This window comes from Ornithodoros turicata, chromosome 2, assembly GCF_037126465.1.
Source record: "Ornithodoros turicata isolate Travis chromosome 2, ASM3712646v1, whole genome shotgun sequence".
NCBI lineage: Eukaryota > Metazoa > Arthropoda > Arachnida > Ixodida > Argasidae > Ornithodoros > Ornithodoros turicata.
In genome coordinates this window covers 32,210,757-32,234,413 of record NC_088202.1, presented here as the reverse complement: position 1 = coordinate 32,234,413, position 23,657 = coordinate 32,210,757, and the positions used below count along the sequence as shown (strand labels likewise).

At 45.5% G+C, this 23,657-nt stretch overlaps 1 protein-coding gene and 1 long non-coding RNA gene across 4 annotated transcripts in view; one reads left to right on the top strand and one right to left on the bottom strand.

The window, feature by feature from the left end:
• Nucleotides 1-23,657, bottom strand: part of LOC135383315 (uncharacterized) — a 40,848-nt gene that overhangs the window by 15,585 nt on the left and 1,606 nt on the right. The gene's annotated exons all lie outside the window — the stretch shown is intronic.
• LOC135383314 (uncharacterized) lies at nt 19,495-22,459 on the top strand. 2 transcript variants are annotated; one of them, XR_010419804.1, is made up of 4 exons: nt 19,495-19,505; nt 20,115-20,201; nt 20,276-20,380; nt 22,366-22,459. It is a non-coding gene; the product is annotated as an uncharacterized LOC135383314 (long non-coding RNA). The 2 variants fall into 2 exon arrangements; XR_010419803.1 differs by lacking the exon at nt 19,495-19,505 and having other exon boundaries at nt 19,759-20,201.

Sequence of the window (23,657 nt, the reverse complement as noted above, 5' to 3'; positions counted from 1 at the left end):
CTTTTTCAAGGAAGTTTGAACTGTAAGTATGTGTTATATTCGTTTCACATATCCCCACCACATATCGCTGTACTTTTGATGCTATAGCATATCTAGCGTACATTATTATTGAACACCAAGTGTGGAAAACTCGACACTAGCCACACAATGCCAACAATTGTTTCTGCCTTTTCTTCGACTGCTTAGTTTTATTATAATATTATTTTAGTATAATCGTCTGATATTTAATAGTCACAATTTTTCCATGGTTTTGGCACACTATAGCCTGAGTTGCTTATGCGCCATTAAGACTGAATCATCGTCATCAGCTTTAACTGCCATTATTCAATTGAAGTGCCATGTTTCAGTTGGATACTATGATATGGCCAGAGATATTTCTTGCTTTCGTACTGGAGTTGCTCATTTCAGAAGAATAGCCAGTGTGAGGTTTGTTTTCGGAACCATTAAGAGGACTAAAACCAAACACTTTGCTTTCAGGGCATCCCTTATGCACCTGCATTTCAATTAAGATTTGTGTTACAAGAATGACAGACCATTCAACAGCGATGAACGTTTGAAGGTGGAAGTGCTGGAACGAAGATGCGTTAATATGTGTGAAAGGTGCTTTGTATGTGTCTGAGTCGAGGGCATAGGTCGCAAGCTAATTTCTGTCTTCAGAAGAGGTGTCAACTATGCTCCTTCTATCTACTAGCCAGCTCCACTTTTTAGGGTTTCCTGTAAACTAATGGAGTACATCATATACCAGCACGTTGTTAAACATGTTAAGTCTATCAATTTATTTTTTAAATTCCAGCATGGCTTTAGAAAAGGGTATTTAGGCAAAAATAACATAATTCCGTCAGAGTATTTTAAACTGTCTTGATTTCTGGGTCCACGTAGATGCAGTATTTTTGTATGTTGTAAGGGCTTTCGACACTGTACTTTATGCTAGCCTGTTTGCCAAACTAGCCTCATTAAAATTTGATCCTGCTACCATTAACTGGATATGCAGTTTCTTGACTAACCGCAACCGTGCCAACAATTCGTGAGGAGGACCTATCATATCGCCACCATGCAGCGTTTGTCACGTTACATTTGCATCACATTTTAATCTAGTGTGAAGCAATGCCTTTAGGTGATCGGTCTTGTATAATTACACGCCCCTCCGTTATGTAACACCACACGGTTCTTCAACCTATGACAGATAAATAAATATATTGCCAAATAAATCGTGTACAAGGCTCATTACCCCATTTCACCACATTACTCCAATTGTTGTAGAGTAGTGACCCAGGGTATGAAGCTCGCCACTAATCATCATTCAAACAAAGTTCATAATGTAGAATCCTTTAGTGAAAACACCAACTTAACACAACAACTGCGAACAAACAGAGTGAACGTTTCGTTGCCTCTCTGGGTGGCATCATCGCTACAACAGAGAACAGTCAAAAACAACATCGAAGGAGTCAAATCAGTGGTGTGCATTCCTTTCATCCAAGGTGTTTCATACGCCATTTGAAGGGCATTCTGCCCATCAGGCATTAAGACTGAGCATATAAAGTTAAGTGCATAGACTGCGATGCCACCTACATTGGCGAGACAGACAAAAGACGTGAGACAAGACTAAAGGAGCACACAAGGGACGTTGCCAAGGCTTCCAATACTGCTCAAACCAGGACCGAATTAGTCTACCATTTTTGGCCTAAGGGACATGTATTTAATTTTGATGGTGCGGTAACCTTTGCACATAACTAGCGATGTGGCTCTAGGAAGTTCTTAGAGTCCTGGTTTATCAGCCGTGATGCCTCAGCCTGTAATACAAACCGTGGCCCCGTACCGGATGTGTATGACGCCCTCTTAGATAAGTAGGCTGATGTGCTCGTCTTTGGCCTCTGTTGTACTGATGATGCCACCCGGATAGGTGGCAAAACGTTTACGCTGTGTTTTTAACTGTTGTGTTCAGCTGTGTTTGCAGTAAAGGATGTTACATTATGAGGTCGTAACCCGGCATTTTGAATATATTTTCAAATAAAGTTGTTGTTTTACAAAGCTCATTACATTGTAGAAATCATTCTTATTGCCTATTGTTTAGGGGATACCATTCTTGCAGTCACATGAAGCACTGAAGGTCCAATTTCGAAAGTAAAGGCAATCTGATTTATGTTCTTGCCGACATGGCACAGCATATGCATGAGGCAGCTCCATTTCAGGAGCCTCAGAACACTCAAAGCAATTAATGTGCTAGCATTAGATATTGTGTGCAGCATTAGGGCAACTAAGAAGTGTGGATAGAAAGACCGTTACTACATGTTTCCACCGAAGACACTCAGATTCATTAGCAGTTTCCTGCAAGAGAGCTAAGGCGTTTCCAGATTACTAGAACATCGGTACCTGATTGTAGATAACACCAGAGGTCAGTGTTACACACACCCTGCTTTCCATCAAAACTGTTAAAAGGCGTGACCCCATAAACCTGTACAGAATTCCTGGAGTGTCTTCACTGGACACTGTCGTTGTTCCTCTCATAAGGTGCTCTCTATGAACCTGACTCCCAGTTCTGGATGCACTGCCTGAGGTAACTTCAGCATGCCTTCCCAACATGAATGGTCGCAACTTCTATGAGCAGTGCTGTACTTACTGAAAGCAATATGAAATGCTATGCCTTGACAGCTTATGTTGATATCCTTCTCAAGACCGCCAGAGAGATGTTCCTTGCTCCCTTTATTCCAAACCGCACTATCAGACACAAGCCCACTTGCCACCAAACCGATTAGTATTGCCTCACAGTCAGGGCAATCAAGGGAATCAATCACTGAGGTTCAGAAAAGCTGTTTTCTATGGGGATCTGATCCAGGACTTAGACATGAGTAGCCCAGAGAAAGCACCAGGGTTTCTTTGAATTTTAGATGTGTCAGCTTTTAATTTCCTCCTTCCCCCTTTGTTTATATAGTACCTGATTACTTTAGCATTGTACAGCTTTGGAGATTGAGGATGTGGAAATGATGTAAGAGGTGGAATTAGGCTTTAGGCACAATGAGGCAAAGTGGGACAACATACCTTCTGAGAATGTTTATGCATCATTCACACAAAGACAGGATAGGTATACAATAGATGTTACATCTTTTTGTGGTTTTGATAGTTATTTATTAATGAATATACCTCAAAGGCCCTTGTGGGCATTACATGAGGGGGAACATCAGCATGAGTCACTTAACAAATACAGAGGTTACAAGGAACGTGCATACTTGTAAGACAGACTCTGCTTTTCATTTGTTCATCAAGGCTGCTCAAGAAATTGTTCAGTGTAGCAACGGTACACAATGTCACGAAATGGGTGGTCATCTATCATTCCGCAAGACTCATTAAAAAGGACTAGTGTTGTGTTTTGACACAACATACTGAACTCATGAACCATGCATCATCTTCAGAGCTATAAGTCACCCTACATACAGATGCTGAATTATTCCAAATGCGATAGACGAGCTGTGCGAAGAGGTACCTCCAGTTAGGATGTTGGGTACTTGAAGCCTGTGGCAGTTTCTGTGTGGAAGGCTCGCCAGATCCTGTTCACTGCACAGGCTGGGATGACCATGCTCTTGTTTTTCCCAAGCTTGTGGTAAAAACGCCATGCCAACTGGCGATACGCAGTATATCCATATCGTCTACGCAGATGTACATAAAATATAGTTCAGGCAAATAGGTAACCGGTCACAGTACAGGGTGTGTGTCGTGGCATTTCCACATGTACTTGAGAGCGACTGCAATTTATGTGCACACACCCTCTATATTACTACACATGCTGTATTCTTTTAGAAACCAACGTTTTTTACTTTTCAGTGAATCGAAACTAAGAACACTGAATATCGCTAAAAACCTATAGGCACAGGGCAATACATAAAAAGGTGACTTAAGACACAGCACACTGACAATTACACAGTTGCCTATATTGATTTTCTCCAATTCACAGTTCTGTATTGTGTCGTCTTTTATGTGCTGCGCCCTGTACTGGAATTTTTAGCGACATTTTTTAGCGAGTTTCTAGCAGGACCGAACTAATTTGAGCGCCCAAATTTTAACATCGTTCGACAGGGCCACATGTGACTTACTTGTGAATATGGTCCCTCATAGGTGCGCGCTGCCCACGGAATTCAAAATATGCCACCTTCAGGACACTCGTATTGAGGCATAGAAGTTGGAAATCTTTGTGGGTTGTAATGCACTCATATTGCTGTCATTCGGCTGCGCTTTTGAGCTCTTTGCAGCACAAGCGTTCGATCTCCTTCGGCATTATGACACACCATCTGCACTGGCACCTTAAACAGCAACTACGCATTAAATATGAGGACACTAAATTTCAGAGAACGTTTACATGTTCGATCACAGTGTGCGTTAAAAAGCTCATCGCTTACCTGTTGTCGAAGACAGGGGACTGATCATGTTTGCTTCATCTGTGACCGATGTTCGTAGAGCTTTGGCTTCGGCTCGCATTTGCGGCATCGGCAACGTTTCGAAAGCAAGGCTCCCGAACTGTTCAGCACACAGAATTTCCTTCTCGATCGCAGAAAGGTGAGAGGCTAGATTTCGGCGCCGATTGCGCGAGTTGAGGAGGAAAAGCCAAGCTGGTTTTCAGCTCTCCGTTTGGCAAACTTTGACGCCGCGCACAGCCAAAATATTTCGCGTCTGGCTTGGAGGCATATTATACCTTCGTAATAGATGCAAACGAAAGATTTGTTGAACTTCTGGTCAGAGTCCCTTTAATGCCGCATGTCAAAAGACTTTGTAATGAGTTTCAAATGAGATGCATAGTTGGTGGCTAAGCTTCATCTTATTCATGATAGTGACCCCCAATGTGTGCCAATTAATTTGTTGTTTAATCTGAATTGACCGTGACTGAATAAATTCCAATTAAGAATTGATAGCGACTATATATGTGTGAATTGTCACCAAAAGTGTATTAAAAATATGCACATAAAACTATGATGTGCAGTTATTATTTTGCATCTTTAAGGCCGGCTTATGTAAAGGTGTTAAATATTTGCACATGAAAAGCTCTCAGGCAAACAAGAGCCACTCAGAAAACTACGGTCTGCTCCGCTGTTGAACTTGGCGGTGCCACTGAAAATGTTGTGATGTGCATCTCCACTGCAGTGCGACACAAGATTTAACATATCAAATCCTTCTATATCCAGAATATGACACACAGCCATTCATATTCAATTTTTACTTAAGCAAAACAGCGACATCATTTTTTTTTTACCAAAAAGAACTGTGAATGCACGTAACAAATATCTACAGAAAAAAGTATGCGATAACTTTAAATACTGCCATGGAAGACAGAATGGAATTTAGATTGGAGTTAATTACATTAGGATATTAACTGGTTGAACTGGTTTTGTTTGAGGGGAAATGAAAAAGGTGTTGTCGGAACACGTGTTGCTGTGAACTGGTTTGTTTGACGTCTACCATCGGTCTAAGAGCTCTCACTCCAAATGCAACTCGTAAACACTACAAATGAACAGGGCAAGAAAATACCAGGACAGTTGACATTCAAAACATGCAGGTGACATTCACGTGGTGTTCATTTGTGTCTTTCTGACTCATTACACGCTATTTAGGTTACTGAAATCAATTCTCCTCGACATGTCATGCGTTGAGAAAAGCTGGATATAAAGTCAACCATTCATTATCAATTTTTATTTCAGCTTGTCTAACATCCACTAACGAATGAGGAATGTTCATTCAAAATAACTTTCAATCAATGGAAATGAATATGTCACAGGTACCAGGAATTGATGTTCACACTGTGCTCGCTGTTGTAGTGTTAATTTACAGTGTTGCACTCAGGGTGTCTAACCAAACCTGAACTGAACTTGAACTGGTATTCTTGCCGAAACCGGAACAAAAATTTACAAATGCTCTTGAGCCATACCTGAGCTCAACAAGAAACGATAACAGCTTGGTTTTCAATGAAACTGTTCAAACATAAATGTGGGTGTAAATTCTCTTGCTTCTTTCTCCCGTTAATTACTTTTCATAGTGAAATCCTGTATGAAGTGATTATGTTATTTTTTTGCACCATTCACATTGCATTTTAAGTGGTATTGACAGCTCACATCCTGTTATTCATATATGCCCGTGCACTTTATTCCTGTGCCGGTTGGCATAAATACAGCAAAAACTGTAGCAGATGATGTCAAGCTTTCTGCAATCATTTTATATACTTTCTATACTCGGCCCATGGTATCACGTTAGGTGTTCTTGTATTTCTCTTTCGTCATGACGTCACTACAAGGTGTAAATCATGCCTGTACTGTTCTGCTGAAGACAAACCCGCTAATTTATAAGTGCATAATACTGCTCAAGCTAGTCTTTGTCATAACGTGAGAACATGTGAATGCAGGTTACCACCAAGTGAAGTCATTATGTCGAACAGTTTTGTGAACCAGTTCAACAGCGCGAACCAATTTAACATTTTACTTCTTCAAACCGGAACGAAGCCGTTAGAAAATTGCAATATCCCGAGCCTGAACCAAACCAACGTACTACCTGTCAGTTCGACACCCTGATTGAAACACATTCTTCTGTTGCTTCAATCAATTTTCAAATAAAATGATACAGATTGTGTTGTGTCGTCTGTTTTCGTCTTTTTCCCAGTCTCGGGTTTTCGTCATGCATCAATTTTCAATTCCGCTGAACACACCTGGCAGCTCAGTTTAATATTGAAAACACTGTAGTTCTGCCCTTGCAAATAATGTAGCTCACACATAAAAGCCAACGTGTATGTACAACCAAAGCTACAGGGGCTGGATAACGAAATATGAAGCTGCTGCAAAGTACAGTACAGTAAAAGCAAAAGATGCACTCTCCATACACACAGCAGTGCTAACAAAGGGTTCAAGGCTTCTGTCCCAACTCACGCTGGCATGGGATAGGATAAGAAAGGTATACATGGCGAGTGAATATGAAGAGAATAAAAAAATACAGCTTCCTGTTTCATGAGCCTTGGCTAACTAAAAAATACTAGTGAAACAACAATCAATGTTCGGTGAAGTCTTGCGCCCCAGACAGTGCATTCGTTTACAACCAGGCTAGTGTGTCTGCTTCCTTAGGAGAGGGGACAAGTTGTTCACGTTTAACTGGTGATGCTGCAATTGGTAGTACAGTTTCATTTATTGTCCAACCACTGTACAACTGTTCATGTATAAAAAAGAAATGCACATTCACATTCATAAGCATAGAACTCATATGGCTTCCACTGCGAGTTTCTCATGCACAGTACACAGATAGAGTGTGTGGTTGTCATATAGTGGTTGTCAACAAGAAGCGTTAAGTGTCTTAACCTCATTTGTCGCAGTCACTGAAGTCGCAGTCGCAGAACATGACGTGTCACCTTTCTTATTTACAAATCTGTGATGTGGGTGCAACACATCAATGACATCTGAGACATTCTTTTCACAGTAACACGTTGTATGTTGCTTGGGACAACTTGCAATAATATTTCTTATACGACCAAACGTGCTCTCACCCACCACATAGGAGTTTTTCCTTCTCGACTTATCGAAGTCGGCAATACAGTACTTAAACGAACCCACTAACATTTTGTTGAAGCGTTCACCATCACTTTTTAGATTTTTTTTACCAAAACAAATCACACTTCCATGAGTTGAATAGTTCTTTCTTAGGTGATAGCCCTTTAAAGGGGCCGTAAACAGGCCACCAAACATTTCTGAAATAATGATACCCCATGAAAGAACGCAGCTCATAATACCCAAATATACATTTCGTTCGGCTCGTGCCAGCTCATTGACCCGTACAACCAGCGAGCCTCTCTCCACAACGCATACGTCATATGGCTACGTAGCGTTTTGCCGTCCAATCGGGGGGCCGAGCTGCGCACATGACGTTTCAAATTACCAGCCAATAAACATACTTCGTTATCAGCTGTGAGTCGGAGCGCTCAGTTTGTGTGAAACGACGTTTTGCGCTCCGTGGTTCCGAAATTTAACGTCATGACATCTTCAACATCTCCGGCTGGCGCAAACGTCAACAGCTGGGCTGCTATCACATGACGCGTATCGAACCCGGGTTCCTCCCAGTCACGACGTGACATGGCCAGCACGCTATCCACTGTACCACGCGAGCTGGTGACGCGACGCCGCGTGGCTCAAAGCAAAGTACGGCAGCCCAGTTGTCGGAACCATTCGAAGATGACGAAGATGTTCCATCGCGCACCTACCGAAGATTCCGGAACTGTAGTCCCGGATATTCATTCGCGCTCGTGGTGTGCTGCGTGCTACTGCCCAGAAAACGTAGTGCCCGTATGATACCTAAATTAAACGCATTTCTTTCTCAGTTTGAGGCTGTAACTGTATAGATTTCGAATAGAAGAGGATTCACGTTCCTCTAGTCCAATTCCGCATTTGAAATAAAATCATACGTGGAACACTCAATCGTAATTGGTGGGGAAAGCTCTACGTCAAAATGACGTAAAGTTAGAGCGCGGGGCGGAGCTAAAATGCGAAAGAGTGCAGTGAATATTTCATTCGTATGCAAGCGCCTTTTGTTTTTGAGCGTTAGTAATTGCAAGGAGTTTTCACTGCCTAAGTTCCAATAGTATAACACAAAGAAATGTGCACCTTTTGTACCTGTTTACGGCCCCTTTAAGAGAGTTTTGAATGCCCTGCCAATGACACTGTCATCCTTTACAGATGCGGAGCCCCATAACTTTGGTAGCTCCTGAACAATTGCAAACTTCTGAACAATCTGCATCTGGGGGTACCTTGTGCCTTTAACAAACCGAGCCAACATCCCATTGACATTCTCAAATGGGTATAACGACTACCCCCCATAGCGGCCCCCAGTGCGTAGCACTGTCTACAAGGTGGATTAGAAGATGCGCATTATATGACATACTTTCGATCCCATACAGACTCTCGTACTCTTTCAAAAACAGAAACATCTCTCTCTTGATTTCAATAAGCACTTCCATGCTCACAGACTCTGAAAGCAGATAATGCATCATTTCAACAAACTTAATCCAATACCGGTAATAAGCTGGAGGTATGCGGTCTTTTAGCACAACTGGAGAGTAGAGAAGAAGCCATTTCTCCAGTCTGCAGATTTCCAATCTTTGGCTTGCTTTAGTGATCTTGGAAGCCTTGTAATCTCCCAGATTGCACACAGACTCACTAACAGGCTGTCCACAACATCAGTGTCCTTACGGAGCACAAAGTTATGACACTTCTTTGATTTCAAAGACAGGAATGTAGTTGCTCTTACAAATCCGGAGCAAACAGCGTGCATATAATCAACCACAAAGCCAGATCCAAAGCTGAAAAAAGCAAGCAGTGCAAGTACGCTGCTTCCTTTAATACCACAACTTGGCTTATGCTTGGACCTGGCTTTGTGGGCATGATTAAGGAAAGAATCATGGGATCTGAGTGGAGCTGCTGGTTCAGATGCAGGGTACACTCGTGTGTGGCCGTTTCCTTTCTTCACAATTTTACCAAGTGCCTCACACCAGGCACAACCATGAGCACCATTAAACTGTGTCATCTTCATGACTCAACGCCTGGCGACGCTATCGACAGCACATGGGCCAGGAAAGACCCTGACTGTCCTTTCTGTGTCATGCTAGTCTGTCCACTTCATCCCCTGGAGTGAAAGTCGATTCATTGTCCTTACAAAAGGCACAAAAAATGTATTCATCGCAGGTTTGCCCTGGCCAAACCACACGCCTGCCATGAGGAGCTTCCGAACACGTTCCTTGTGTGGTAGTTCGTTGACTTGCACTAGGAGTGGCCAAATACTAAATCGAGAACTATCGAACAGAGGTACACCGTCAGTGTTGAACGTGAGTGTGATATCAGAGGGGCCAATGGGCAACCTGTGGTACCCTACACTCTCAGTGATGCCTGTGATGTCGTACGCGGGTGATGGCTTGGTTGGAGACAGCATGTTAGCTTATAGGATGTCTCTCATCTGGCACTCCAAGTCAAGTGAGAGAGAGAGAGAAAAAAAAGATGATTCCTTCAGAAGCTCCTCCACCTTGTGCTTCGTCTTGCACTTGTCGCAAACTACCTCCTCATTGTTGCTTAACTCACATGTGTATTCACTGCAAACACTGAAATAGAGATGTTTTGTGTGGTGATTTTCCTTTCCTGAAAAATGCTGGAAGAACAGATGTTTCGTCCTTGGATATTCAGTTCCTTGTGGCAGGTGGGCATCTACTAGATCGAGTAAGCCCTCCGTAGCTTCCCTGGAAATGTCATGACGGAGACTATGGGCCATCACGCCAAGTAGGCTCTCCGCCTTGCTGATTTTTGATCCATGATAGAGTGGTTCATCCTGGGAAAGAAAACAATTGAATCAGGTTCTGTTGAGAATGATCTAGCATAATATGCGAGATGTAATGTGTGTACAAGGCCAGCATTTTTTATTATCTTGTTACAGGAGTTTTTTTAGTCTACTTAGCGGTGACATAGGCATCAAGGGATAAACCTTAGTTACTTGATATGTCATTTGCTAATGGCAGATGCTACTAACATGCTAACAATGCAGGATTTATGTAAGTTTCTATAAGATTGCAAATGTGTTATTTTTCTTTTACATTTACAATTACATGTTGATCATTACATAACTATACTGTTGAGAATAAATTTAAGGGCGTCTCACCTAGAGCATATCGATTAAAAAATCTAAAAATCAGTCTGGTTCTCCGCGCTTTACACATGGCTTTAATTTCCATCAAGTTTCCTGTTATTTCGTTCAACAATATCTATACAACAGATATCCAAACTGAGAACCCGAGAGTGCTTCGTCGTGAATCATGAAACGGTTTCCTCACCAGTTCTTCTTCTTCTTCGTCTTGCTCCGCAGTGGTGTTCTTCTTCTTCTTCTCCCCAGGAAGAAGGCCGCGATCCGCAAGGGAGATTGGCCAGGGCTAATTCATTATGACATGAGTGTGATAGTGACACTAAGGGCTACGGGAGGTACCCGGGTTCGAATCCCGATGCCGGCTGTGCTGTCTGGGGTTTTTCCTGGGTTTTCCTCAGACGTTTTCAGACATATGTCGGCACAGTTCCCTTAGAAGTCGGCCCAGGACGCACATTCCCCCAGGGCGTCAGTCGTGACGTTGCCCACCTGTGTGAGGCCGACAACGGCGAGCCCTTTCACCACCTACCACCACCACAGGGCTAGAACCGGTTGGAGCTGGCAATGAATGAAATGATAGTATTTGCGATGACGGGATTCCATTTTCCAGTATGGGACGCACCGAACGAGAGTAATGCGCGTAATGAGAGGGGCACGCTGAACCTTAGCAGTGGAAAGGTGCGGGACTGTGGGGTGTTCTGTTCTCTTCTTCTTCTTCTACCAATGAGATAATGGCCGTGAGCCACAGATTGGCCAGGACAAAAGGGGCGTGAGGTGTTTGTTTATGTCTGTGCAGTAATGATGGGGACTAAGGCCAAGTCGGATCCAAGTAACTTATGACATATATGACATATGATGACTAATGCAGGAACTGGATATGCACGTATGTAGGAATACGCGTATGGCGACTATACAGGGCCAAAAGGATGGCTGTATGAATGTGTGTGTACGTGAAAGTGTATGAGAGTAGGAAGGAAGTGCCTAGAAGCGGTTGGAGAGCACGATGTAGGATGTAAGACCCGCTACCACAGCCCTATGACAGAGCGCAGTGTGTGATGCTCCGAGAGACAACACTGACGCGAATGAGAGTGGGGCTCCTAACAAGCGTAAGGGTGTCCAGATATACCTGCGGCGTAATTGGCCGAGCTGAGAGCTGGTTAGCAAGAAGTGTTCAGTTGTTTCATCCTGGCCACAGTGGGAACAAGCAGGGGACAAAGACCGTCCAGCACGGGGGAGGTAAAAATTTAGCGGCAGCGGCGGCGGTTCTTCTTCTCCTTCTTCTACCAATGAGATAATGGCCGTGAGCCACTAAGGGAGATTGGCCAGGACAAAAGGGGCGTGAGATGTTTGTTTATGTCTGTGCAGTAATGATGGGAACTAAGGCCAAGCCAGATCCAAGTATCTTATGACATATATGACATGTGATGACTAATGCAGGAACTGGATATGCACGTATGTAGGAATATGCGTATGACGACTATGCAGGGCCAAAAGGATGGCTGTATGAATGTGTGTGTACGTGAGAGTGTATGAGTGTAGGAAGGAAGTGATTAGAAGCGGTTGGAGAGCGCGATGTAGGATGCAAGACCCGCTACCACAGCCCTATGACAGAGCGCAGTGTGTGATGCTCCGAGAGACAACACTGACGCCAATGAGAGTGGGGCTCCTAACAAGCGTAAGGGTGTCCAGATATATCTGCGGCGTAATTGGCCGAGCTGAGAGCAGGTTAGCAAGAAGTGTTCAGTTGTTTCATCCTGGCCACAGTGGGAGCAAGCAGGGGACAAAGACCGTCCAGCACGGTGGAGGTAAAAATTTAGCGGCAGCGCCAGGCATCGAGCTCTCGTCACCAAGACTTCTGTCTGCCTTGAGCTGCAGAGGTTAGGGTTCCACGAAAAGACGAGGTGTTCATATGGCGGGCGTGGGGGGGCAGCTCGAGACAGACTTGTGAGCCGTCTGTACCTGGCAACAGAAGTGCGAGCAAGTACTGGGAGGAGAGGAAGAATCTCTCCGGAGAGGGACATTTTAGCGAGGGTGTCAGCGATTTCGTTAAGGGTGAGTCCGCAGTGGCCAGGAATCCACGTGATTATGACGTTGCGAATATGAGGTGGGGCAAGCCGAGCCAAGATGGATACCAATGACTCTGAGGGCGCCCGGAAGCCTGAGGGCGACGCCAAGGCTGAAATGACAGATAGGGAGTCCGACAGCAGGATAACTTGTTCGAAGGCGGGAGGAACCCTCCTAAGGGCAAGGGCCATAGCTAAGAACTCGCTGTCAAAGGGTGGGGTAAAGTCAGGGAGGCGAACCGGAAACTGGGAATCAAGTTGTGGGAAGTACAAGCCAGCTCCAGCGCGCTCCGCAGAAACCGACGCGTCCGTTGCAACAATCAAGTACTGCGCGTAGCGATTTAGGTGGTCCGTTAATGTCCTCTGTAGAGTGGTCAGTGGAAGCCGCTTGGCATCCGCATGAAATATCTCGGAGACTTGAATGAAGGCGGCATCCCGGTGAGGACCAAGTACACATACATCGGCCAAAGAGATCCTGAGTGGCGCGAGGAGCTGTTCGGCGAAAAGCAGCTGTGGTGTATTCCTACGGTGCCAACGGCGTGTTAGCCAAAGCCGAGTGTCTCTCATCGATTCGTTATTCTCCAACGCAATCGGGTGTTGTCTTTGCGAGAGGTAGCAACAGATAGTAAGAGACCGAAAGCGTTCTTTCAGTGAAGGTAAACGGGCTTCAGAGAGGAGTGCGTCGTTTGCCGTATATTTAGGGAGACCTAAACAGAGCCGCAAGGCCCGCCTCTCTAAGATGTATAGTTTACTCAAGCGCCAGTCAGGCAGAGAAGAAAACAGAACACAGCCGAACTCTAATATAGGTCGGATGTACAGTTTATATATATACAGGAGGGCAGTCCTGCGCATACCAATGCGAGGGCTGCAGCAACGATGAAGTATGCAGTGAGCTTTCGACGCCTTAGCGCTCAGGTAGTCGATGTGTTGGGACCAGCACAGAGCCTCGTCATACCACACACCCAGGTATTTAAGCTGGCTCACCTGACGGACAGACTGGAGCCCCACCCTTAGATCAATAGAGATGGCCGCATCCAGCGGGAAGACGAGAATAGCAGACTTAGCCACATTGAGCGACAGATGGACAGAGTCTAGCCACGTGGACAAGGTGTTCATATAGGCTTGCAGCTTCGCATACAGCTCTGGCAAAGATGGTGCCGAAGCGAAGAACGCGATGTCGTCGGCATACGTTACAGTGAGGACTTCTGGGTCACAAGGGAGAGAGCTCATGAGAATGTTAAACAGTATGGGGGAGAGGACCGAGCCCTGGGGGACACCTTTACTCTGGGGGTACGCTGAGGTGACAAATCGGCCGTCTGAACAGAAAAAGGTGCGACCCGAGAGAAAGTTCGCAATCCAAGTGAGCAGATACGGGGGAGTGGCGGTGTCTAGCAGCCTCTGGAGGAGCAGAGCATGTATGACACTGTCATATGCTTTGGCGATGTCCAGGGCAACAAGTGCTGAAAGGTGTCTCATCTCCTTTGCAAGGCGAATCTGGCTCTCAATGTTCGTATGGGCGAGCCATATCGAGCAATGAGGGCGAAAGCCTATCTGGTGGGCAGCGAGAATGCCACGGGATACCACATGGGAGAGAAGTCGCCGATTGATGATACGTTCAACGGTCTTACAGAGCACAGATGTTAAGGCGATAGGCCTAATATTGTCTAGCGTAAGGCCATTGGAAGGGGCTTTCTTAACGATGACAATGCGCGCCACCTTCCAGGTAGCGGGAATCCATGCATACTGGAGAGATGTATTCACAAGATTCAGTAAAGCCGGCCGGTGGTTGGCCCACAGAGATTTCACTGTGGCAGCAGAAATTCCATCAGGTCCAGGGGCTGTTCCGGGCAAGGACTGCACCACAAATTCCAGTTCATCGGCAGAGACATCGTGATAGCCCACACAAGAAGAGGGAAGGGCTGAACCGAGGGGCATCGCGTCGAAAAAACGCAATGAGAGACCCTTAGCAATTTCTTCAAGGCGCGCCTTAAAATCCGTGTCCGAGAGGACAGTGAGATCTGTGGAGACGGCAGACGAAGAGGAGCGAAGCAAGGCAATATGCCTATGAAGCGCTTTCCTACGGTTCGGTGCAGAAAGGAAGGTGTTGCGTCCAGAGTAAAACTCACGCTTTGCTGTAGCAACAGACCGCTTGAAGAGAGCTTTACAAAACTGGTAGTTCTTCCAGTTCACATAGCAGGTGTTGGCAAGCACTTGCTTCCATGCCGCCTTGCGGCGCCTATACGCTCTTGCACAGTCGTCGTTCCACCAAGGCGCACTAAGGGGATGTAGTCCGCTTCGTAACGCAGAAGGAGGACTGCTGCAAGGACTGGGCGACGGAGGACAGTGTGTGAGATGCCCAGTCTACCGAAGAAAGGCTATCACATTGGGCCAAAAGAGCATCCAGCTTCTGACTCTGCAGTCGGCGGTTATTGAGGATCCGAGAGGAGGAGTTACGCGTGGCAGAGCAGGGGACCACGAATAGTATGGGGAGGTGGTCGCTGTTGGTAGATGAATCAATAGTCTTCCACGACGACATCTTGGATTGAGAGGAACACAAAGAGAGATCAATAGCAGATCGCGCCAGCCCACGGAGGAAGGTAGAAGAGCCATCATTAGCCACGCACAAATTCCGCTTACAAACCCAATTCCAGAAGTCACGACCACGCGCATCTGTCTTAGATCCCCACATAACATGGTGAGAGTTGAAGTCACCACCTACAACAACCCTACCAGATGCCTGAGTGACGGCAGAGTCAATAGAGCAGTCTGATAAGAACCCCCGAGGGTAATAAGCGTTAATGACAGACAGGGCGTCATTCGGCAAGGACAAGTGGACCCCGAGAACTTCGCAGTCCGGCGACGTATGTGTGAAAAAAACAGAAGACGAATGAACCAAAGCAGTAGAAACAAGAGTCAGCAGGCCACCACCCTTACCCGCTGGCCTGTCTAAGCGGTAAGAATGAAAGCCACAAAGAGAGAAAGCACGGTCAGGGGTTAACCACGTTTCCTGGAGGAGAATCACGTCGGGAGAATAGGAAGAGACTAAGGCGGTAAGATCAGGAAGGGAAGCAAAAACGGAGTAGCAATTCCACTGAAGCACTTTAACACTATCCATCACAGAGTATGGAGCTTGCTACAACATCTGCAAGGACGTCATTGTTCACATTCGGACGGCCACCCTTTCTGTTCCGCTTTCCTAGAGGGCTTTCAGACCCAGACCCAGTCTTAGAGGGAGAGGCACCGCGTTTAGAGAGAGCGGAAGTTGGAGTCATTTCAGTGTCTGTGTCAGGGGAAGGACAAACAGAGATAGGCGTACAGGCTACCGGGGAGGGGCGATGTGGAGGAGATGGGCGCACTGTTGAAGGCGTTTGAATCTGCTCGCCCTCAATGGCCGACGGCGTAACAATGGGAGCAGCACGCGTCACGGACGAGACTACAGTTGAGACTACATCCTGCAAAGCAGCAGACAAGGAGGCCAGGAGAGTGTTGATCGAGGAAATTTCATCTCTCAGTTTGGCAACAGCATTATCAACGGCAGAGTTAATCATTTTTTCCAGTCTGTCGGTAGCAGGCCCTGTAGTCTGAGCCATGGTAGCGTAGGAGTTGCCACGGCTCTTCAAGATAGCAGCAGCGTCGCTGCGACAGCAGTGGCGAGAATCCATGACCTCCAACACGGAGGCCTCGTGGCTACGTGCAGGGCAGCCTTGATAGTCAGAAAGGTGCGCACCACCGCACAAGCAGCACTTCAAGAGCGAGCCTGGAGGACACTCGGACTCGTCATGGGAGTCAGCGCACCGACGGCAACGCACCCCAGACTTGCAGTGTTTTGTAACATGCCCGAAGCGGAAACAGCGTTTACACTGAAGTGGCCTACGCGTAAAGGGATCCACGCGAAAAATTAGTGGCCAAGACTTGATTTCGGAGGGTCGGTTATGACCAGCAAAGGTGACGATGACCGACTCTGTAGGAACACGGTCTCCGTTTACTGACCTGCTGCACCGGTAGACTTCTACTGCGCCCGTATGCGAGAAAAGATCGAGGACCTCTAGTGAAGAGAGTGCCACATCTACTCCCTTCACAATGCCTTTGACACATGTCAAATGAGGGGGGATAAAAGCCCTCGCTGGGCGTCCACCGAATGACGATATCCCGAGTAACGACCGGACAACAGCAACATTTGAGGATCGACAGACAAGCCCGTCGCCTCCATACTGGCGCACTTCAGAGATGTCCCTATAGTTATCTGTAATACCTTCAAGACATTGTGTGAGGAATTTAGGGTTCTTCGCGCAAATGGAAGAGCCACTCAAAGGTCGTAGGACAACAGGGATGGATACCAGTCCATTATCGAGAAAGTGTTCTAAGGGGAATGATAAAATGTCCTGTGTTGCGGTCCAGTACGAGTCAGGCCCCCCGCCGGGCGGCATTGTGTAAGTCGCGTAAGCGCCGGCCAATCTCCCTTACCTCAGGCCGGAGGAGTATTCCGCCGAGATATCTTCCACCCACTGATCGGTGTAAGTCGGTTCTCCCAGCAAAGCAAGCAAAGCTTCAGCAAGCGTCAGAACGTCCGAGCTCGTCGAGCGCGGTTCTCTTCTCAGGCCTCGAGTCTTCTTCTTCTTCACCTCCTTCGATCACTGTCTCGTCCTCACTGTCAGATGACACATCTGTGTTGTTGTTGTTGCTCCTCAAGCGGGATGGCGCTTATCCGCTAGGTGGATTGGCCAGAACTACTGAGGTACGATCAACAGGATGTTAAAAAAGGGAGTTAGAGTCTGTGTTGTTGAAGTCATTTGCCACGGGCAGTTCATCGTCATTGACAACCGTGCACGCGCTTGCAGTTTCATCGTTTCCATGGTAAACCCTATTGAAAAATACTTCAGAAAATCTCATAGAAACATAGCATTCCTTCAGAATTTCTTACAGAAGCGTCTTCGTCTCTCGGAATTTCCTACAAAGAATGCAGATTCGTATACATATCCTCACAGGCACACCAATGTGAAAATATCCTGTGGGATAATTCAGGGTCTGGCCTTGTGATTTCTATGAGAAAACAGCGTGGTTCAGAAACAGCGTTTATTCCAACTGCCAGCAAGTTAGTTAGTCTGCTTTGAAACGATGAAGCGCATGGACGCAGCTACGCATCTCAAGCAAATATCGCCTGGAATTCAGGATTTTCGTCGCTTTTGAGGTATATAGCACGTGTGTGTGTGGTATATAATCGTCCGTACTATGCATTCTCGCTCTTTATGCGTCTTTACCCCTGTTCGCACGTATTCTGTGGATCGGAAGCTAGAATGCAGTGAGATGGTTATAACAACTGTGCTTTGGGCAAACGGTATGTTACATATTTCTATGCCTATCTCTCACGCACACACATGTTGTTTCAACCGTGCTTTTTAAAATGCTGCTTCTTCTAGGTTAAACTCGGAAGAAGCGGCAGCCAGCGGGAATTAATGTTGAATTCCAATGGCAGATTCGGAGCGCCTCCGGAGCAAGTTTTCAACCGCAGATTCAGTTCAGATTCAGAAGGCAGATTCAACCGGAACTCTATGTGACGTGTCACTTGTCGCTTGTGTTTCCTATTTCCTGTCTCTGCTTTGCCAACATGGCCGCTTCGCAACGCGTCTTCGCCATGACTAGTCTTTCGCGTTGTACGTTGGCGATTTTGTTTCATGAACGGAGCGATAAGTCAGACATTACAATGGCAACGTGAGGAGATTAGAAGGACCTTGATGTTGCAAAACATGGCGTTATAATGGAACATGAGTACCTTCTTCTTCTTCCTCCGTCTCTGGCCGTCATCCACCAAGGGAGATTGGCCAGGGCTAAACTCCAAGTTGGGCGAAAGTGTTCCAGTCGCAGATTCGGATGACTTGCTCTAGGCCCGATCAAGCCGCTCCATTGCAGAGTCTGCCACTTGCTCCGACTCTGCCATTGGAATTCAACATAACGCATTGGATCCGAGTTCGTGGTCGTAACCCTTTCTGGTCTCGAGAAAGTTGGATGATGCTTTTACGCAAGAAAGCCTACGCGTTCCCAATGTGCAAAACATAAACTTGTCATTTTCTTGTCATAAACTTGTCAAGAAATTTCTTGGTCGTCGCATTGTACATTTCAAGTACGTGTACAATGCGTTGGGTCATGCCTTTCTGAACTTATTGGCTGGGCCATAAATGTTCTGCAACATTCCTTACAGTGACGACATGCGACTTACTCGCAATACTTCTCAGCAAGTAAGTATGGGATCCTTGAATTATCATACGTGGCAGTGCAGCTTTCAATGGATGTTTCTTGCAGGGTGGCCCATTACACTTTCTCACAGGCTTTCTTGCGGGTCTCGGAGCCTGTAAGAAATCCTGTGAGAAAGCCTCACAGGCCACCCTGTAAGAAGCCCTGTAAGAAAGCTGCATTGCCACTGCCTGTAAGAAATCCTCCCTGGAATCCTACAGGATCCCTGTAAGAAACTCTGAGAGAAATTTTGTAAGATTTAGTCTCATAACCTCATAGGAATTCCTTCAGCAGTCTGAGAGGTTTCTTTTGTAAGATTTTCTGAAGTATTTTTCAATAGGGAACGAAACATCTCACGCCCCTTTTGTCCTGGCCAATCTCCCTTAGTGGCTCACGGCCATTATCTCATTGGTAGAAGAAGAAGAAGAAGAATTGTCTTTGGTGTAACTGTACGGGTGATGGAGGTCGTGAAGAGCCGCTGTCGTCGCACTCTTCACCGTGGCCAGTGGAAATGTTTACGGTACAGCGGCGTTTGAACCGATGCTTTGAACGGACAGGAATATGTTTGGTCGCATCCCAGAGGTACACGCCATATTGTCTTTTCGGTGACATGATGAGCAATATCACATAGAAAAGATTAAGAAGTGCGCACAATCACTTTTCTGTGACATGATGGCTGTTCATGTGCGCTGATTATTGATTAAAAACAGCGGACGTAACAAAACGCAAGGAAACCCTTAACATGCCGATAAACGCCGGATGTGGTATGAGCGTGATGATTCAAACGGGCCGCTTTGTTGCGCATTATGACGCCCTTTCTCAACATACAATTTGTAAATTCCCGCATCAGCTTAAAAATAAGACATGAACTCGAATTAAACACAGAAAATGGTGAATGGAACACAAGTCTTCAACATCTTCAATCTGATGCATGTTCATTTTCAATCTGTTTTGCGTGCGATACTTCGGAGAGGCTGAATTTTCTGTCTTGCTGACTCTTTTCGTTCGCTGCCATTTGTCATTTGTGTCGTCGTCCTTTCTTTCGTCTTCCAGTTTCCTTAGTTTTTTTGTGATTATTTTGCGAAATGTCCCATATTCTAGTCAAATGGGTAGAAACAGAACAGTGGGATGTTTACCCTGTGAGATGCATAGCAAATACCAAGCTGGGCATTCGACTCCTTTTGGAACAAGCTGCCATGGAAGACCTGTGAGGCACTGTGCACGACATTTACTGGAAAGAAGGAGAAGAACCTGCGCCTGCTGTGCTACTCCATCTCGGTAGGTTCCCCCACCCCCTTTTGTTTTGTCACTGGTGTGCATGCTGTAAGTACCTTCTAATTGTACTAACCCAGGTAAACAACACACCATGGGAAAAAAAGAGGATCCGGCTTGCGGCTCGGGCTGCATGTGACAACAGCCAGACTCAGACTCAGGCGACAGCGACTCAGGCTCGTCAGGTTAGGCGGCATGTTTCATTTGTTTAAGCTCTAGTAAGCTTTGGTTCGTGAAGTGTGTGTCGTCTGCGTTCGTTAAGTGTGCGTTAAGAACGTGTCGTATCGTCCCTCCTCTGTCCCTTATAGTTATTATTATTCAGAGATCTACAGGCTAGACTCTTATGTTTTATGTTCTGTAAAGACCTTACTGGCGCTGTTTGGAATGACAGATTTATGTGTGCGTTTCCCTTACGCACATATTTGATGTTACATGTGTACTGCAGTAGCATGTGTATTGCTTTCAGGATTGCAATGTGTGCACAGTTTGCGCTGAGAAAGATGAAGAGATTGAAGAGATATAAGGGGTTAAAAAGAGTGACGAGTGTCACCATGTATGTGTGGCTTGTGGCAGTGTACCACAGTTTCCAAAGCTCAAGTCGCGTTTCCTCCGTACAGAAGTGGTGCCATGCACGGCTATGTTGCAGCACATAGCTGATCGAGGTCGCCTGTACAGGCACATGTACAGGCGTGAACGTGTACTGCTGCCCTCAACTCTATCAGTTGGATATAACCTGGTATACAGGGTGTTTCAGGTAAATCCCAGGGCTAAATAGTTCGCGAACGGCTGCACCAATTGAAGAACTTTCTTTTTTACAAGTATCTGTCCGATACCACCCACAAGCTGCGCACCGTGTGAATGAGTGGGAGGTGCTCATTATTTAAATAAAAATTCAAATGAGTTTCGTAAAAAACAACTTCTAGAGCAGGGCGGTGTCATAATTAAAATGGGTACTACCCCTTTTGGGACCCTCAGTGAACACATTTTGAAGAAAAATCTGCCACCGAAGCGGGTCATTTCTTGCAGTAATTAATTGGTTTCGGTTTACATATTTTTGTTGTGGCTGGTCGCAGTGAAGTGCAAAAGGATGTAATTCATTGGTGGATAAGGGAGTGGAAAAGCGTGCTTTTGTGCTTCACTGCGACAAGCCGCGACAAAAATATGTAAACCGAAACCAATTAATTACTGCAACAAATGACCAGCTTCGGTTGCCGATTTTCGGTGTCCACTGAGGGTCCCAAAAGAGGTAGTACCCATTTTAATGCCGGCAACGTCCTGCTTTAGAAGTTGTTTTTTTACAAAACTCATTTTTATATTAATGAGTGCCTCCCACTGATCCACACGGTGCGCAGCTTGTAGGTGGTATCGGACATATACGTGTGAAAAAGGAAGTTTATTGATAGGTGCACCTATATGTGAATTATTTAGCCCGGTGATTTAACTGAAACACCCGGTATAGTATTAGACTGCCAGATAAAAAAAGATATAGTACACTGAATATTGTGCTGTGCAAGTAGGTAAGCCTTTGAGGCAGTCCCCCAGCTTTTACCTTTACCCTCATGCGTGTAGAAGGGTCTCATTGGATCACTCTCGAACAAGGTACCACAACATCATCATCTTCATCATTATGGGTTTATAGAGATTCTAGCCAAGCTAGGGCTAGCTTGCCTGCTGGCTGCACGTGAAGTCCACGTTGCTTCATCTTTTTCACCATAGTGTTGTGGCCCGGCTGTGAGTGCTCGCTTATGGCTGCCTCCTCAGTGGACAGATGCTTTGCTGCGTGCTTTCTCCAACATTTTCTCTAACTCATATACACTGATGTACTGCTGTAGCATATAGGCAACAGTTACACGTTAGAGGACTTGTTAAAGTGAGCCCCGTAATGTCTCGTAAAATGTACAGCAGTGAACAGAAAACACAGTAAAATTAGCAGTCATGGTAGTTTGAAAGAGCACCAGTGATTATCAGAATTAGTAACAGCTAGCCAGTTTTGTTTCCAGTAATGGAGGGAACATGACACTCATTTTCGTTACTATTGCCAATCTTATTTGTGACCAGGAGGATGTCACTGAGTATAAGAGAAGGACGAAATGTTGGACTTGATATTAACACACTTTTTTTCATTGGTTCTTTGATTGTTTGCTTAAACGTCCCATGTTTTTCTCTCTAGGTCGACATTGGAGGGGGAGTCCTTGTTGAACAATCAACGCTCGACAGACTTTCCAAATTCTGCAACGGTTCAGCAACCAAATCTGTACGTGCCTTGCTCCGTTGCGTGTTTTCTCCCGATGAACTGAAGGGAAAGTCCCCTGATGGACAAGGCAGCAACGGCCACAGGCATGTACCAGCAAAGGAGGCACTTGACCCTACCCGGCTAGAAGCAGTCCTAGGTAGTATTTCTTTTTTTCTGTGCAGGCAGTTCCTTGTTAGGAGGAGACACCAGAACTTTTGGGCCAGTAATTATCCAATCCATATTAGGACGAGAGTGTAGATTTATTAGTATGGAGTGAAGTGCCACCACCGGCATCCTGAGCAGTTGTGCGGTTGATGATGCAACGTGAAGTTGAAAGCATTATTCTAGCACCCTTTTCTGCTGGTGTTTCACAGTCTGCTGGCATATGTTCATCTTAAGTGTTCAGCTCATACCTAACCTCATGCTTGTCAGAGTGGTCCAGTAACCGCGTGTCATTGGAGTTTTTCCCAAACAACTGTATAGTCGCAAAGTAGGACATTAACTGTTTTGTGCAGCAGTTGTATTTGCCATCATGAATGAATAGTTTGGTTGAGTTTTAATGCAGCAGAATGAATTTCTTGAAAGACTGAGTATGGGCTAAAAAGGGGGGACAAACATGTTGTCACTCATATCCAGCTGAGGTCTAAATTGCATGCGTGCAAATGAAATGTTTCCTGGAACAGATATGTTACATGTGATACTGGTTTTCACATGTTCATCTTAATTTTTTCAGGACACACACACGGGAAGTTTCCTGGAATCTCGGACACACAACTGAAGAGCAGCCTCTCGTCACTGCTTTGCAGAGAATTAAAATAGCATGTACATATGTAGTCTATTGTACACGGTTGTCGGTAATCCTGCAGTTTATGGTTCAGTGATCCCCTAGTGACACTTAGACGGCTAACAAGAAGGTAATGAGTCAGTGAACCAGTCTTCAACTTCCCACATGTTCAGATCTTGTTGGACGTCTGAGTGTCGGTAAAGGATCGTTCAACCACAAACTGCTGATTAGAGACAGCCGTGTCCAAAGCAGTATGTGTATATAGTAGTACGAATGAGTTTTCTAAATGTAAATAAAAATATTTAACAAGTACAGCTATGGTGTATCTGTTTATCATGTTTGACTAATATTTACGTATTTAATTACGTGTCAGTTTGAAGAAACTCTAAAGAAACTCATTTGACATTCACTTGATAGACACTCGTTTGAGGTTCTTTAGAATAAC